The sequence below is a fragment of the Gouania willdenowi genome, chromosome 4 (assembly GCF_900634775.1).
Source record: "Gouania willdenowi chromosome 4, fGouWil2.1, whole genome shotgun sequence".
NCBI lineage: Eukaryota > Metazoa > Chordata > Actinopteri > Blenniiformes > Gobiesocidae > Gouania > Gouania willdenowi.
Window position 1 is genome coordinate 37,024,093 of NC_041047.1, and position 12,845 is coordinate 37,036,937.

The 12,845-nt window shown below is 35.2% G+C and overlaps 1 protein-coding gene across 3 annotated transcripts in view; it reads right to left on the minus strand.

Annotated features, from left to right (window-relative positions):
• Window positions 1-12,845, minus strand: part of hdlbpa (high density lipoprotein binding protein a) — a 65,913-nt gene that overhangs the window by 32,413 nt on the left and 20,655 nt on the right. Inside the window, exons 1-2 of one of the 3 annotated variants that reach the window (XM_028444680.1) lie at window positions 11,784-11,915; window positions 2,960-3,030 (exon numbers count right to left, since the gene is read on the minus strand). The gene's annotated coding sequence lies outside the window, so the exon portion shown is untranslated. Of the gene's footprint in view, window positions 1-2,959; window positions 3,031-11,783; window positions 11,916-12,845 lie in introns of those variants that run through there. The other 2 variants (XM_028444682.1, XM_028444681.1) reach the window with 2 other exon arrangements.

Here is a 12,845-nt window from a genome sequence, read left to right on the forward strand (position 1 = left end):
TGTGTGTGAGAAGCATGTCCCTAAAAATAACAGAGTGTAACATATTTCCCTTCAGGGATTAATAAACTAATTAAAATTAAATGAAATCCAAAGGCTCCGATATAATAATCATTGTTTATGTTGGATTTATTGAGGTTATTATTCGTGGTCTTTATTTAATTTTTCTATTTCATTCAATTGTCCACTGCTTTTATGTTCAAGATTACTGTTGTTGACTATTCTTTGACAAATATCACTTGATCAAGACTTTTCTAAAATTCCACATAAATAAGTAATAAAGTAAGTATGATTTGTGCCGATAGAATATCAGATGGATATCAATATCAGCATCAATGCCATGTTCCACATTTAAACAATACTTAAGCTAATCATATTACAAGTGTGGTCAAAGAAAATGAATCATGAGCCAATGTCTCTCATTTACCATCAATTCTAAATGAGTGGAGAACTCAAACTGCAAAATATTGATTCAATATGACCGATCAGATCAATGGAAAGCCCTTTTAAACAGGTTCTTATTGAGCATAGGGGCCCCCTACACTGTCATTTTCCTCGCCTACGGTTCGTTTCGACCAGGTTGGGGGCTTTTCTGTTGCTTTTTCTATTTTTTTTTTTTTTTTAAATCGGTACCGTCAAAATAATTGTTGCACACTTTGACTTCCTGGCATGAAACACATACAGACACACCGTCTATTTAATACAGGTGATCTGCTTCGATGCTCCCTCTGGAACTACCTCCAGAAAGTCTGAGTGCCCCACAGACTGTGGACGCTTCAAAAAAAAAAAAAAAAAAAAACCCTCAAAACATATCTATTAAACGCAGCCTTTAAATAGATATCTTATTTCTCTAACACTTTGAGATATATCTTAAATGAAAAGTACATTATAAATAAAATGTATTAATTCTAAGTTATCGCAAAGCTTTCATCTGAAGGTGTAAAAATGTTAATCTGTTTTCGAGTGTCAGGCTTGAGGTGGTATACAACCTTATAATCAGAGTTGGACTTTGGGATGCTCACCATTATCTAATCTAACTTTAAACTCAAAGAGCTTACAATTATCACACTTGTTCTTGTCATTTGAGAATGTGTCAGCTCCGTGTGCTAAGCACTGAGCAAGAGAATAAGGAATACAGCCAGCAGCATGACCAGGGTTACGATTAAACAACATTTCTTCCTATAGAACAAGAGTATTCCAAGTACTTTCAATAGTGAATTGGCGTGAAACGAAAAAGGTTTTCACCATAGAGGGAGTTTGAGATTCTTACCAGGAGGAGCAAAAGAAAAAATAGAAATAAATACAGACCGTTTGAGACTGCGCCAACCACAATTTGTGTAGCATATACAATAATGCTAAAATGATTGTAACATAATTGATAATGTTAACTACAAAAGTTTGCGTTTACGCATCGTAACATCCACCGAGCTAAATATGGCTCAACATGCATCTTCTCACTTATTACAGCAGTATCACACGCGTATCATACCGTTTAAAAGCTTAGAATCTTCTGTTTTTAACCATAACAGCAAACACATGGTGACACAAACAAGCCAGCACTGCTCACCTTTAAAGTGATGCCATGTCTGAATGAAACCATATATTCCATCAAAAGTAGTCTCAGAATCTTCCTCAGACATTTAAAAATCCAATGAGTCCCAGTATTTTGTCCAAAACAGTCAAAGAAATGTAACGTCCTATTTACAAGGAGAAAGCAGCTTCGCCCTGATTTCTTTTTTTTTTTTTTTTTTTTTTTAAACTGCGTGACTGAACCGTGTCAATAAAAAAAAAAAAAAAATAAAAAAAATCACCATTTTTAGAATAATGTTGGAAATTCATAAAAAAATCTGGCTAGCAGCACATTTTTGCTGCAGTACCATACATGAACTGCTGGCTGCAGTGTTGAAACAAAAACAATTGTGTGCGGCAACAAAAGAATAATTGAGCGCTAAAAAAATAACATGTATTTTTAAAACAGCAAATGAAAGAATATATATTTCGTATAGTCACTGTGTTTTATGACACTTAAAATAAATGTATATTATGTACATCATTAAGAATTTTATTTTTTCAAATTGATTTGAGAAAAGTAAAAAACTTTTGACCACTGGGGGTCAAAAGCAATCCAAACGCAAACTCAACATATGAATTGCACCCTGTTGATCACACTGAATACCTAAACTGGAACAGATTAAAGCAAAACACACTAAGGAGAAACCTTAGATCTTTGAAGCACATGTTCCATAATCAAAGACAATCCTCAACGTCAATAAAAAACAACATCAGCAGCTTTAACACTTCCTTGTTCGACTGGTTGTCGTAAACCTAACTTACTTTTGATTGAACAGAGAAAAGTCAACTGCTTTGGGTGGAGGGCTTTTTTTGGCCTTAAAACGAGCTCACAAGTTCCGTACACCCATGACAACACCCAGATCTCAGGGTTGTTTTTCCACAGATGCCAGTTGTGGGAAAACTGCTTCAAGCTCCAGAGCGGCGGGCTGCCCCAACCCCTGAGCACGTTGGAGAAAATTCCCCTTTAAGAGGCCTCTTCCTTCTCAGGCTGCTTTGCCCCACAGTCCACACCATTTTCTTACACTCTACCAATGCAAGTTTGCTTGAAGCACCAGTTATTTACCATCATTTTCAGTACCCTCAGTGACTGAAATGCAGCAACAAGGCAGAGCTAAAGGTTGTTTGACTTAATATCAGGTTCAACCTCTCTTTGTTGATCCTTTGCTTCTGGGTAAACAGTAAAATCAAAGACGACATGAGTCACCACTCCAATGATAAACAGAGTTACTCCATTGTCACTCAGTTTGACTACAGAGTTGATTAAGGATCTCTGGAAGCTGTTCCACCTCAACGGTCCTTGGTTCAAAGAACAAGAAAATGAAGGCCATCTGTAGCAAATCAAATCTCCAGCTGTTAATACTTGTCTTTGTTTACGGCAGTAACAACTTACCAGCTAAATGGTCAGTTACCAGATAATCCGTCCTGTAAGATGCAAGTTCCCGTCAGCCTGCCAGCTTTTGCCTGAAAAAGAAAAAAAAAAAAAATTGATTTTAAATTACAGTCAAGAAGCCTTAACAAAACCAAACTGGTAAAACTGATTGTTTATCAATACTAGTGATTAAAGATGTACCGAAATGAAATTTTCTTGGCCGAAACCGAAAAAATATGCAAATTAGTCCTATAGCATTTATGACTCCGACTGTGTACTAACCTCACTAAAACATTGCAATTGTATGAATTAAAATGAATACTTTAAATAAAAAAAATAAATTCAAAATATTTAGTTAGCGCCAACATTCCAACGATGTACAGTATAAAATAAAATGTTTAATATTGTACAGGCCTATAACTGGGCTGCTGAAAGAGTCAAATTAAATATATTCTCTCATTAAAAAACTAATTGCATTGAAGTTCTTAATAAAAATCAGCTTCTTTGCTTTATTTATTATCCAAGCATGTTCTTGGAGACACACACACAGCTCTCTGTGTGATTTTACTGCGGAGTGGATCATTTCATGTGCACGCTGGTTTCATTTTAATCCCGTTATCTTTATAACGCGGACTAAGTTCAGACGTGCGCTGACAGAAGAATTGTGGCACAAATATAACACACTGTCAGGCTGCAGTGTGTGATCCATGTTAACGGAGGGCTACACATAAAGAACTAGTGTTGACACTTGTGCGAAAGAGCTGCACGATTTTGACCAAAATGATAGTCACGATTATTTTTGATCAATATTGTAATTACGATTTTAATCACAATTATTTGTCATGTTAGGGAAAAATCTGCATTTCTTTTTGCACTACTTTTAAAAAAAACAATATGAACAATTTACAGTGAAAATTAATCCAAGAATTTAAAATGTACTGAGGGTTAACTGCATGCCTGATTAGATATGCAGCAGAGCCCACATTTTAATTGTACATATTGCCAACGATCAGGTCAATTTAATTGTGGCAACAAAAATCGTGTTCACGATTAAAATTTGATTCATTGTGCAGCCCTTCTTACGCGCTTCGTCTACTCTGCTTCAAACACTGTAGTGCTCAGATGTATTGAAACACAGCCGCTCAACGACTCCGCAGACGAGTTGGCTCGTTTCCAGACAAGCACGCGTTGTTTGCCGCTTGTCACAGAGATCTAGTTAGATCCTCTGGACTTCATCACGACCCTACTTGATCCACTTTATAATTATTACTTGAAGGTGGGAATAAGCAGCACGCACAAGAAATGGTCCACGGCGTGAAAGATGTTTGGAGATGTAGAAAAGAGCAGGAGAAGAAGATCAGAGCAGAGAAGCTGCTCTTCATCAACTACTTAAATGTACTTTGTTTTGATTAGAGAACATGTTTAAATTTTTCACAGCCCAGTCAGTTATAAGCCTGTACAATATTATTTAATAAACAAGAACAGGTTCAAGTTAAACATTTTATATTAGGGATGTAACGATTAATCGTAAGGCAGTTAAAAATCGATTCATAGGTATAACGATTCACATCGATGCTGTGAAAATTGAATCGCAGTACTTTTTTAACCAACAGAGGGCGCTACCCAGAAGTGTTGGCGAGCGAAATCGGCTCATACTTTCTTTCTGGCCGCCTTCTACTCTTAAACATAGTCATAAATGATTCCTTATCCCTTTAGCACCGAAATAATATCTGTAATATTACGTGAATATCTGTAAAAGTCACGTTTTTCTATTTGCTCTGTCTGCTAGCATAGCTTCTCTTCTTCACTTCAAAATATCTGCATGCCAACTGACCACTGGGTTACCAGCGCCCTCTGCTGGTTCAAACAAATATCTGACCTAAATACAGTAAAATGACTGTTTTTTTTTTTAAGTCCAATTGTTAAGGCACAAAATACATTTTCTTTTTTTAAAAAAGAAAAAGAACTATTATGTAGTTTTGTATTGTTTACTATAGAACCAGAATTTAAATAATAAGCTTCTTCTTCATTTGTATTATTCCTTTATTTATTTCATTCAAGATTTATTTTTAGTTAAATTGCATTGTTTTGAATAGTTTATCAAGGGATTCTTTTGACAATGAAAAATAGTATAGTATTTTCCCAAAAAAAATAAAGGAATATTTTTCAGTCATTTATATACAGTCCCATTTTGTAAAATAAATCGTGAGAGAATCGTATCGTGAACCCAGTATCATGAATCGAATCGGGAGTTGAGTGAATTGTTACATCCCTATTTCATATTGTGCATTGTTTGAATATCAATGCATCAAATATTAATATTTTTGTTTGATTTATTTATTAAAGCTTTAATATTAATTCATGCAATTGCAATGTTGTCATTTTAGTGAGGTTAGTATACATTTATATCCATAAATGCAATGGTACTATCCATCTATAAAAGCAAGGATGGTCTGTGTGCGCGGATGTGGAACAAATATCTCCCCGACGCGGTGCGAGTTCGACCTGAAACTTGGTCAACGGGTTCCAAATACTCCGAGTGTGTGTATCTGTTATTTTGGAGTAATTTGGTCATTTCACAATATTTATTTTAATTTTATTTCACTTCTGGACAGCCCTGAAATGACACCTATTTAACTTTTGACCTCAGGGTGTGAGGGGGCGCTAGCGCACCATCTCTATTTCACTGCACAGCTCCTCACCCGAGCAAAAGTCATGTGTGCGGCCACTCCTCCTTCACCATGATATCTTTAGCTTCTCAAACACGGGAGCTCTCTGAATAGATTATTTGAAACCGTCAGCCACGTTTCCCATTGTTTAAACCATATAACTGTTGCTCAATAACGTGCTGTTTCACTAGAGTCGGTATTGACCTCAACCCGTTCAATACTCCATCTGGAAAACTGCAGATTCTCTGTGGTGCCGTGCATGGAAGCTAAGCTCTGACCACTCGGTTCGAAGGTAAAAAAAGATTTTTGTATTTAAAAAAAGACAGCCGAATAGTAGACAATACTTTAATTTACTTACTCATGTAGTTTGGAGCTTTATATTTTGTTTTGTGCAGTTTTGTTGTTTTTCTGATTGGCGCTACAATCGCTATGGAGTTTGGTTATCAGCATCTCAAACATTTCACGGGAACACGCACACAGTATTTATTTATTTATAATAAAAATATACTAAATGAGTAAAATAAAACAAAAAAATACACAAAGACAACTGAAAGAATAAAAAATACACGACTCCAAAAAATATACATTACAGGAAAATACAATGCGGGTGCACGAAGGAGCTGCGCGCACACAGTAAAATAAAACAAAAAACTAAACTATATTTATACAAAAAGTACACAGAATTACAACAGAAATGCATAAAAATACATAAAATTCACTTCAAGAATTTTTGCATGCCAACCGACCACTGGGTTACCAGCGCCCTCTGCTGGTTCAAACAAATATCTGACGTAAATACAGTGTAGTGACTGTTTTTTTTTTTTTTTTTTTTAAAGTCCAATTAAGGCACAAAATACATTTTCAGTTGCACTTTTAAAAAGAAAAAAATCTATTATGCAGTTTTGCATTGTTTACTATAGAACCAGAATTTAAATGAATAGGCTTCTTCTTCATTTATATTATTCCTTTATTTATTTCATTCGATATTTATTTTTAGTTTAGTTGCATTGTTTTGAATAGCTTATCAAAGGATTCTTTTGACAATGAAAAATAGTACATTATTTTCTATTTTCCCCCCAAAAAAATAAAGGAATATTTTTCTGTCATCATTTGTATACAGTTCCACTTTGTAAAATAAATCGTGAGAGAATCGTATTGTGAATCGAATCGGGAGTTAAGTGAATTGTTACATCCCAATTACGATGGCAGTGTGTAAAGCCTGCATTTTCTATGTATGCACAGACATTTTATTTTCATATAATTTGTTCAGATCAGTGTTTAAACTGATATAATAGGATAAGTTATTTTTTTTATTATTTTTGTGCACTGTCAGTAACTCGGGGTGATTTATCCTTAATGTTCTCACTTACAGTTGTTACAATGCCGTCGTTATGTTGTCATGGTTACTTTGAGACTTCTACACAGTTTCGGTGAAAAGAAACTTGTTCACTTTATTTTATGATGGCAGTGTAACACTTCTTTTTTTTCAGTGAAAACGTGCAAAACACTAATAATAAATAGGACGTTTTGAAGCAAATAGTTTTGACTGATCAATATCTTCTGATGAACATGTACAGTATCTTGATTTTTCAAGTTTAATTTTGGTATTAACTGGGTAGAATATCGTGATATATTGCGATAATATCGTTTTGTGACTAGGAATGTAACGATTCACTCAACTCCCGATACGATTCAATTCACGATACGATTCTCTCACGATTTATTTTATAAAATGGGACTGTAGACAAATGCTGTACTATTTTCCTTTTATTTTTCATTGGCAAAAAAATCCCTTGATAAACTATTCAAAACAACGCAGTTTAACTAAAAATTAATCTTGAATGAAATAAATAAAGGAATAATATAAATGAAGAAGAAGCCTATTCATTTAAATTCTGGTTCTATAGTAAACAATGCAAAACTGCATAATAGTTTTTTTTTCTTTTTAAAAGTGCAACTGAAAATGTATTTTGTGCCTTAATTGGACTTAAAAAAAAAAAAAAAAAAAGTCACTGCACTGTATTTATTTATTTTTTTTTTAAAATTTATTCAGTTCATTTCCGACATGGTTGCATTCACAGAAATTCATTTGACATTCAGAGCAAAATCACATCATTATTATTATTTTTTTTTTTGTCCTTTTACATGCTTATCCAGATCCGTCCCCTAATTTAAACACAGATAATTTTACATCCAACTTCGTTTCTTCCTTTTTTTTTTTGTCCTTTTTTATGTGATGTGTTCTCGTCTGCAGTCATTGTTCCTGTTGTTACTCCTCTTCACTGTCCTTTTTCTCAGGAAGAATATTTGTTTGAACCAGCAGAGGGCGCTGGTAACCCAGTGGTCAGTTGGCATGCAAAAATTCTTGAAGTGAAAAAGAGATGCTATGCGCTAGCAGACAGAGCTAATAGAAAAACGTGACCTTTACAGATATTCATGTAATATTACAGATATTCTTTCCGTGCTAAAGGGGTAAGGAATCATTTATGAACATGTTTAAGAGTAGAAGGCGGCCAGAAAGAAAGTAGTAGCAGATTCCGCCCGCCGCCTACACTTCTGGACAAGAGGATAAATATATATAACGCCCTCTGCTGTTTAAAAAAGTACTGCAATTCAATTTTCAGTGTATCGATGTGAACTGTGATACCTATGAATCGATTTTTAACTGCCTTACGATTAATCGTTACATCCCTAATTGTGACCCAAGTATCGTGATACATATTGTCTTACAACATTCTTGCCAATACTCACCCCTACTCTTCATTGGGATTTTTTTTCATATTATATGATTATTTTGTATTGTGAGTTATCCATTTCTTTACACCCCTAACAATAATCCAGTATTTGTCTGGTTTGGTCCACTTGAGAGTGTATGGCCACTGAACTAAAATGAGTGTCGTCCCTAATCGAGAGGAATGCATTCATTACCAATACTGACTAAATATCAGCAAAACAGTCATATTCAAATTAGAACGGTTTCTTGTGTTTAATTTGCAAAATTTAAACAGTGATTACACCCAAGTTGATATCCAAAGGGGCAATTTGTCCACACTCATAAGCCTAATTGTCGCTTTTTATTATTATCTTAAATTAATTTTCTGCTGCTAAGGCAAACATTTTCTGAACAAAATGCACTACCTGGTAAAAGCAGGATCACCACATGTATCAACCCCTGCCCCAATTATTATTAACCCTAAACCCCTCAGTAGATTTAACTTAATTTAAACTCACAACTAGATGGACTGCCTTCTGACAGGTCATATTTAGGGTGTCTTGGTTACAATGATTTGGTTGTTCTATGTGTAAGAACCACATTTTTTGGATATGAATAATATCCACTGTTATCCAAGAACTTCATTATTATTTGTACCATAGTATAGTCATTTGCAAATTAGAGATGCCAACAAAAAAAAAGAAAAGACAGAAAAAGTGGTAAAAAAAAGGCTTCAAAGTGTCAATACTGACTTAAAAACGGGAGAAATGGGGAGGGGGGTTGGAGTAATGGACTTTAAAAAGTAGGAACAATTAGTTTAAACTGACAATGGGCATTACAAATCGAGAATGTGGTTAAATTGGCAAAAACATAATCATGAAATATGGTGAAAAGAGGTTAAAAATGACAATGTGACAGGTTGAAAAGGGTTTAGAAGTGCTGAAAATGTCTTGAAAGTGGAAGAAATGTGCAGAAAAGACATTGAAATTTGCTAGATAGAATTAAAATGAGCAAAAATATGACTAGACAAAGTGCTGAAAATAGGTTAAAATATGGCATTTTTGGTGTAATTGCAGAAAAAGGGTAAAAATAAGCAAAAATGGGTTTAAATTGTACAAAAAATTTTTCCTAGTTTCTTTAAGGCATCTGGTGACCCCCTCCCCAAGGTTGAGAAACCCTGATCTTAAGAAAGAAAATGTAGCGAATCCTTCTCACTAATTACACGTTTATTGCAACTTTATTTGAAACCTGTGTAATCAGCAGTACAAACCTGGATTGTGACTGAGATTCATCATGACTTTAATAACCTGGTGAACATTTAATCATAATGACTTGTTTTGGAGTTTTCTGTGATAAGTTTGTTTTCTGTCACTTATTGATGAGCACAAACAGCTAAAAACATTCCGTCTTTCTGGTTCCAATACTTGACAGGTCTGTGATCTGCCCAAGGATACTTGTTCTTCTGCTTTAAGCTCCGACTTTGCATGTACACACAACCCACGTTTACTTATTTAGAATGAGCCCTGTGGATATTTAACTTGTGTTCTGAACAAAGTCACTTTACTTGACAATCAGGAAGTCAACTACAAAATTTCAATAAATTATCTGAGCGACTTTGGAAAATAATCTAATTGCAATTTTTTTCCCTCAATATTGCGATTACGATTTAATATCCGATTATTTTTTTCAAGGGCCTCATGAACACAAGCAATAAATCAATCTGTTTCATAATAAACAATTTCAGATTAAATTAAACTTTAAATAAATGTAAAATTACATTTTAAGATTAAAACAATAAAGCAAACAAATCTGTGGCTATACCTCTTCAACATATCCAACTTCACGTTTCATGAAACATGTAAACTGCAATACTTAAACACTCTGAACTTTACAGGACACTCTATAAATAAATAAAATAAACAGATACAAAAAAATTAAAATAAAGCTTATTAATATCCAGTCAGTAACATCACACATACTAAAGTAAGGCTTTAACCAATTGGACGTTTTTTAGGTAAATCAAACTGCCAACGACCTTTGACAGCATGTGCAGACAAAGGGGGAAAAAAAAAAAATTATAAAAATTGCAGCCTTTGGGATTAGTAAATTGCATTTTATGATATTGCGATAATATCGCAAATGCAATTAATCATTCAGCCTTAATCTGAACGCTTTTGATCTAATAGTTTGAGCTATATATATCATGCATACACAAATGGCAAACTATAGTATGCAAAACCTATAGTGGAAATTATTCAATATAGGTAGTGAAATAAAAAAATAATCCTTTTTTTAATGTTTAGGGTATTTAATTTAAAATATATTTTTACTTTACAGTTGTAGTTCTTAACCTTTTCAGCTCACAACCCCCAAAATAAAGGTTTCAGAGACCGGGGGGGAAAAAAACAAAAAAAATCTTAGTTTCTTGAAGGCATCTGGTGACCCCCTCCCAGTGTGACACAACCACAAAGAGGGTCCTGAGCCCAAGGTTGAGAACCCATACTGAACAGGACTAAACAATAATTTGGATTACGTTTAACCTGAAACGAAGAGGGTATTAAATGTGTTATTACCCACTGGTAATTATGGTATTATGTTACTGGGTTTGGTCGAGAGGGGGGGGGTCAACTTTTAGTTTGTGTCCCGTAAACTAACATTAGTGTAAAATTCCTGACGTAGATTGGCCTTCAAATGACAGCCCAGCATGTATGTGTCACATGTAAATCCCAGATTAACGATTCAAAGCGAGTGAGAGCTGCTCACACTGTATCAGGTGAAGTGACAGCTGCACATCACATTACATTACAGTGGCTGTACGATGCTAGCTGCTCGTCCTGTTGGCTAACCCAACCTAACCACTGCTCAGCCATAAAACTACACCGATATCAGCACAAAACCCGACTTTATCTCCAGTGTCAGGGACGAGCAGATAGCGGTGAAAACGTGAAAAACAGTGTAGATTGTGAACACCAGGACCCGTGGCTAGTTAGCAAACTTGCTACAAACTTTGCCTGCACTGTGACACGTAGCCGCTCCGGCTAATAGGTAGCATCAAGTTAGCATGGGACCTGCACAGAAGTTGAGGAGCTAACAACATACAGCTAACAGCGAGGTAAACGGTGAAACCCAGCGCAAACACACGGCTCTAATGCTTCCCCACTGTCAGATCTTCATAAAGTGTTTATTACCAAACACCGGGAGGCTAATTAAGGACTTTAATTGGAGCCTTTAGCAGTCTAGGCTAGCGTTAGCTACCCGTGCGCTCGGTTCTAGTCAGCGGCTCCAGAAGTCCACGTAGGCACACAGCTGACACGGAGTCAGGCCGAACATACGGCACTCTGAGCGACACCCGGGGCCACCCGACCGGCACCAGCACCACTCCGTGCCCGCCTGTCACCACCGCGACACCGGGTGTTAGTGTCACTAAATGTAAAGTGAGAGGCACAAACTGTGGTGTACTCACTTGTTTTATGTGTTCGTCTGCCCAGAAGGTGCAGAAGCAGAGATGAAATTCCACTGGCGAGAAGGTGGGACAGAAGGCTGAGGGATATATAGCACAACCGTCCACCAATCACAGGCCGCTACGTCACGTCACAGGGTCCGGTTACAGAACACCGGGAGTGACGGAGGCTCCGCGTGCGTCCCGGTGGAACCGGATACCAACCGGAGTTTCCAATGTTCACTGAACACTGACGATTGGCTCAAAGTAAGCTCACATAATACATGGTTTTAATCTTTTATGGTTTTAATTAAAACTTGTTTTAGGCACAGGTGAAAATAATGGATTACAAACACTCACATTACTGTAATTGAGTTGCTTTTATGGGTACGACATGTACTTTCTAGTATATTTCTAAATCAATAATAATTTACACTTTACTCAAATAGAATTATTGTTATTTGATTGAAATTTCCATACATAAAATACTCAAGTACAAGTAAAAAGTAGCTCAATTAAATAGTACTCTGACTAAATACTTTCACCCCCCACGTTTATTGTTGGTAATAAATCTTGCCACAGTTCCCTTACCTTAATAATACATTTAATCTTGTCTCTTCGACTTTAATCAATACATTATATTTTTCAACTTTATTCTTGACATTTTGACTTAATTCTTGATTTTCCCCAAATTATTTAATCCACTTCCGTAAATTATGCTAAATAAAAAATTTACATTATTTTTGTCTTTTGTCACAATATTTTTTTTAGAACATGACATTAAAAATGCTTTGTCAGACTGTTTGGTTCTTTGATATTAATATCCGTGGCAAAGGTTTGATTCCAAGGCTGTACCTTCAGGGTTTTTCAACCTTAGGGTCAGAAATGTCTAAGTTATAATAAATTATTTTAAAAAATGTTGCTTAAAAGTCCATTTCTATATTTTCATTTTAAAAATATATATTTTTTTAAATTATCTTTTTGTAAACTTAAAAAAAGAAAACAATACATAATTCAACGATTCAATTATCTTTATTTGTCATTATGCACATGAACATAATCAAATAATGTCCCCAAGTTCCCTGT